The sequence below is a fragment of the Rhinolophus ferrumequinum genome, chromosome 6, assembly GCF_004115265.2.
Source record: "Rhinolophus ferrumequinum isolate MPI-CBG mRhiFer1 chromosome 6, mRhiFer1_v1.p, whole genome shotgun sequence".
Classification (NCBI taxonomy): domain Eukaryota; kingdom Metazoa; phylum Chordata; class Mammalia; order Chiroptera; family Rhinolophidae; genus Rhinolophus; species Rhinolophus ferrumequinum.
In genome coordinates this window covers 9,690,593-9,696,474 of record NC_046289.1, presented here as the reverse complement: position 1 = coordinate 9,696,474, position 5,882 = coordinate 9,690,593, and the positions used below count along the sequence as shown (strand labels likewise).

General features: G+C 46.1%; 1 pseudogene; it reads right to left on the bottom strand.

Moving 5' to 3' along the window:
• Positions 1-4,947: 4,947 nt before the first annotated feature.
• Positions 4,948-5,509, bottom strand: LOC117024028 (60S ribosomal protein L34-like; annotated as a pseudogene).
• Positions 5,510-5,882: the final 373 nt, after the last annotated feature.

The window sequence follows — 5,882 nt, the reverse complement described above, 5'->3', positions numbered from 1 at the left end:
AGACTCGCGGAGCTGCAGACACACCATATCACAGTTGCAATGATGAGGGTGGCAAGAGCAGGACTGAGGTCCAGAAGGCCTGCTTGGTTGGGGGTGGTGACCCCGTGGGAGCAGATGGCCTAGAGGGGAACCTCCAGGTAAGTCCTGACTGTCCTCAAGAAGGTGACTTCCTCAGGTCGACCCAGGTGGAGGGGGAGGGTGTGCCTGGCTGAAAGCTTGCAGTGAACACAGAACCTCCAGGTGGCTTCTACTGGGGTCCCTGGCTGCGGAGTGGACTCTGCCTTTGGTGGAGGCCTGTGTGGGCCCCTGGGAAGGCTCTGCCTCTGAGAGCTTCAGGACAGACGGGCCCTGATCATGCCATGGAGTAGAGACGGCCAGTGCCAAGGTCAGAGGGGCCTGAGCTTTGAGCCAGGGCCTGGGCCACAGAGCCTGCTCCGGGTACACCTGTTGTTGAACCGAGCCTGGTCAGCCCCAGCTCTGGCTTCCCACCCCTACTGCTTGGAGGTCCCCTCTTCTCCCTCCCACCCCAAGGGTCTGTACTGAATGGGGATGGGAGGCGACTGGGGGGTGGGGGGGAGAAACTTCCTGCCCTCTGTAAATGTGTTGCTCCCCTCTCCCACCACACCCAATTTGGCATTTCTCTGGGCCTCATCTTGCCCCTTCTCCCAGGTTAGCACTGCCCCTGAAACTTGAAAGGAGCCAATACCCAAGAGACCAGGCTTGGTCCTCATCCCCCACAGTGATTAGGTCAGAGGAAAACATGTGACCCTATATGGACCAATCAGGGCCCATGAGGGTCAGGTCCTGGACTTAGGCTGAAACCACCAAGAAAAAGGTGTTCTTTGCAGGTGAGAACAAGCTGGAGCAGCTGGTGGCAACCTGCCTCCACTCAGGGAAAGCCTGAATAAGAATAAAGCCAAAGTGGAGCAAAACAGAGTCTAGAGATGGAGAGAGGGGGGTTTCTGGCACATGGTTTAAGCACTGAAGCCAATACACTTAATTTTTAATGTATGCCAGTTAGAGTTGGTAACTTAGCCCAGGTTCCCCAGAAAGCAGAGCCTGGGGCAAAGGCCTATTTGCTACTAGTTTATAAAGGAGTGCGATCCCTGAGAGCAGGAGTGAGGGGCAGAGACGGGAGGGGGGGGCGAGGCGAGGGGGGGAGGGGAGGTGAGAAGGAGCCCCTGTCTACATGAGGAGGCTCCAGCTTGCCGGGCCGGCATCAATTTCATCTCAAGACAGTCCATGGAGGTAAAAGGGTAAAAATGTACCCCACCTACCATTGATCAAAGGTTTGCGTAGTGAGGCATTAACTCCCCTGCTGTCCCCCACCCCTAAGTTGTCCCCACCGCTTGGCTTATTACTTTGCATGGAGAGCTCTTGGGGCCCCTGGGAATGCTGGAACTTATATTCTTTGGGGAGGCCAGAATGAAACAAGTAACTGCAAGACGGTGTTGTGAAGAAATTGAGCAGGATATTCTGGAAGAGGGTCTGAATAGACCATTTGAAGAGGTGGCGAATCCAAATGCAGACCCGAAGGAGGAGCGGGAGTTAGCCAGGCCGATAGGGTGCAGGTGGGGAAAAGGCATGGAGAAGAGAGGAGAGAACCTCGGAAGCCGCGGAGCCGGAAAGAGCTCGGTGTGTTTGCGGCGCAAAAAGAAGGCCAGCATCTTGCAGCATTTAGAGCAAGGCAGATCAGTAAGCATTTATGGTGCACCAAGTATATACAGGGACACAGCCCCCTATTGTTTGGGCTGCCCGCCCCTTCCCCCTTTACTCAGGGAACGGTGCCTTCTTCCTTAACTGCCCGCGCCAAGTGGTTACCATAGGAACAACCTCCATCCTACAATTGGACCACACCCCTCTGGCCACAGTTGATTGGACAAGAGGTGAACACCTCACCAGGCTGGACCAATCAGAGTCTCAATCCCTAGAGACTGGGCAGATTGGGACAGAGTGATATGGCTTTCAGTGCAGGGCTGGACAAGTTGCACATCTCCTCGGAAACGCTGGCAGCCAGGTTTTCAGCCTAGGGGACCAGGAAGCAATGGAAGACACTGCAGGGAGGAGGTGTTAATGAGACAGATGCAAGAGATGAGGGACGGCAAGAGAGCCTGATTCCTGTTCCTCCAAGACGTGGCTGCACCCCTGCCCTGGGGCTCCTGGAAACAAAGCCCCCTTATTGCTTAAATTGCATCTAGTGGGTTTCTGTCTTTTGCAATGAAACAAGCCCTATACCTTGCCAAGTGCTAGGGCTTTACATAGATGCATAAATATGGCAGGATCTCTGCCCTGAAGAAAGTCATAAACCAGCGGTAGAGACTATGGACATACACACTAACCATTAACCAGTGAGCGTAAGTGCTATCATAGAAGTTTGTTCGAAGCAGGGAGGTTGTGCAGAGATAAATGAAGATAACAGATACAAAAGCATTTTTTAAAAATGTATATATGTATGTCCCCTAAATCATACTTAGGAGTTTCAATTGCATTTCTACTAATTTAATCAAGAACGCAGCCACCCTACTCTCACAATGACGCTGTCTTACAAGGCAGGTGCTGACCTGTCATCTGGCAATGAGTAAATTATCTAGCGTCTCATGCTTTTAGGTCTTCATCTGTGTTTGGAGATTGGGTACATAAATAAAATCACACTTTCCCAAAGAATTGCAAAGTATTTGCTGTTTCTTCCCTTGCTGCTATGTCACAATTTTCTACCTTTTCTGCCCTGCCTACATCAATCTCTCCTTGTCTCCTTGAAATGAAAAGGCTGCTGACTCAACTAAAATAACATTTCACAAGTGCATCACTAATTGAGAATTTTACTGATAGACATCCCATGGCTATGTTAACCACAGATGGTGACATTATGTCTGGAGAGAACGTGTGACTGCTGCAACCTAAACAAATCTTCAAAATCACCCTGTCCAAAGGCTGCTTCAAATGTTGGAATAGTTTATGAAAGAGCAATGATACCTCATTGAGAAATACCTGCCCTCTGCCCTCATCACAGACAGACACCTGGTTATCCCTGCTGAATTTCTGATGGCAGAGATAACAGCAGAAGCATAACTTAGAAGCATTCTGGTGTACAGAAACAAAGCAAGCTATGTGTCAAGCTGACCTAGGTTCAAATCCCAGCTCTAAAGCCTACTAGCTGTGGGGTCTTAAGCAAGTTACTTAACCTCTCTGAGCCTCAGTTTCCTCATCTGATGAAGGAAGGAAAAGACACTGACAAAAGATCAGCTGGGGCTGGGGGGCATGGACAGTGGATAACAGAGCCATGTAGAGTTGTAAGGATTAAATGAGAGAAGGTGGATAAGTATAACCTAGCACAAAGTGGAGCTAAAACCTTTTTCGTTTGTTTCTTCTCCTGTATCCTGGAGTGACTGAATTTTCTGGGACAGGCTAAGAGGGCAAGATCTTTCCAACAGAGCTAATCTAACCCTAGGTATCAGAATCTCATCGATCACTTTTAAGGAGGATAATGGGTTTCTAGAGACTTGCATCATTTAAAACCCAATAACTCAAGAATAATTTTCACATAAGAAGAACTCTAATGCTGGGGGCATGATCCTCAGAGCACAATATACACGCATCGTGGTATTGTTATGCTTCCGTGGAACTTGTTCTCTGCACCATCTCTATTGTTTTGCAGAATGTTCACATACATAAATTAATGGCAACTGCAATCACAGCGACTGGCCTTCTTTGCAGCACTTTATCTCAGCTAACCTTTCCGCAAACGTGATCACCACACTGATGGAGTGTTTCAGCCGCAGCGCTTCCAAGACCACTTGAACTCGGAAGTCCCATACACCCAAACAACGCGGCGGTTCCCACGCGTCGGCTCAGGAAACGCATTTCTGTTTACCTGCTAAAGTGGCGCCACCCGGTGGCAACGTCATGCAACGGTGTACAACCCCCAGTCCCGCCAGTTTGGGTATTAAGGGATTTTTGACTAATTTTTAAAATTGGGTAGGGGTTCTCTATCTCTATTTCAATAATATGAGGTCATATTCATATTTTTATATTATTTCAGGTTCCCACAATTCAAATGGACATAAAATGTAATTGCACTATATTCGATTTACTTAAATCTTTGAACTCTAGATTCAGGAGTTTCTCCCATCCAGAACATTTTTAGGAGAGCTACTAAATTTGGGGATTAAAAGAACTTGTCTTTCTGTGGGCGTTGTTTATGTTTCAACAACCCTGGGAGGGAGATTTTGTGTGGGTCACCCCCACTTTATAACCAGGATTCCTATGTTTCAACAGCCCTGGGAGGGAGATGTTGTATGGGTCACCCCCATTGTATAACCAGGACTCTGAAAACGATAGAAATTTAAAAGTTTGCCCAACTTCTTACCATTAGTGACAGAACCAGGTCTGGATCTCCTGGTTACTCAAATCAATCCTCCGACAATATTGAAGTTTAAAATTTCAATGTTTCTGTTCTTATTTCTTAATTTTTGTGTCCCGCTTCTCCCTCCATCCCCCAGGTGAGTGAGAAATGTACAGGCTTCAAATCAGAGCGACCTGGGTTTCTCTGCCAGGAGGGCAGCTTGCGCAGATACTAAACCAATCTGAGTCTTAAGTTTCCCTACCTTTACAAATAATATGGAGGTAATCATATACAGACGAGTTCATGAAAAAACTGGTGAAATTGGAATAAAATCTGTATATTGTACCCACGTCAATTTCCTGGTTTTGATATTGTACTGTAGTGATGTAAGATGTCACCCTTAAGGGAAGCTGGTTAAAAGTACACGGCGCCTCTGTACTATGTTTGCAACTTCCTGTGAGACTCTGATAATTTCAAAATGAAAAAAAATATTTTTTAATGTAGATAATAAATTGATAGACTCTCCAAATTTCATATATATATAATATATACATACAGACATATCCTTTTAATTGTTTTTATTACTCAAAAAAGCTTCATTTTTTTTATTTAGCTTTCTGACTCTGTGCTTCTGCCTTCAACACTTTCACAACGTTTTCTGCCCCTCGATAAGGAAAGCAGGCTTGATCCTGCACGGACACATGGATCCACCATAGGCTGACATGTTTTTCCGTTTTAGACAACCTTATTAGAACTTTAGGTCTCACAGCACGAACTCCATGAAGTCGGCCTGGGCACAGGCCCATACATGCCGACTTTGATGCTTTCCCAACCCTCTCGGTATAAAGGTAAACAATTCTATTACCAGGGGTTCGGGGCAGCCTAGTTTTGTTAGAAAACATACTGTAGGACAGCCTCCGACGGAATGTCAAACGCTGGACCATTCTGAATGCCTGTAGACACGATCCCCTCCAAAGTATATTTTTATGTTAGTGCTTGCCTGGTCTTTGCTGACACATGGGGAAATGCCTGTGTCCTATTGTTGCTTGAAGAAAAATAAAGAACTACTGGACTGTACTCACGGTGTGCTTACACCTATATTCAAGGAAAGGAAATTTATACCTCAAAGAAGAAGTAGAAGGAAATACTTCCAAAAGTTAATAGTGATTGTCTCTGAGTGGTGGGCATTTGTTTGATTCCTACCCACTCCACTGTAGTTTTTCAACGTTCTATGATGAATCTGACTTTTATAATCAGGGGAGGTAACACTTCACCAAAAGAAGAACAGACTTTGATGCCAAGCCAGAAAATCCAAGATGTGTGGTTGGCAATCACTCTGCACCATATTGGTCTTGGAGAGTTGAGGCACTCTCCATTATTTAACAAAATGATTTCTCAAATAAATTATCCATGCTTATGTTAACAATCCATAATGTGTAGTAGGGTGGAAAGGAAGTTCCCTGACTACCTCCTTCCTACTTCCTAGAGGTAAGCATTGTTAATTGTTTGTGTTTTTTTTTCAGACTCTACTCACTTAAGC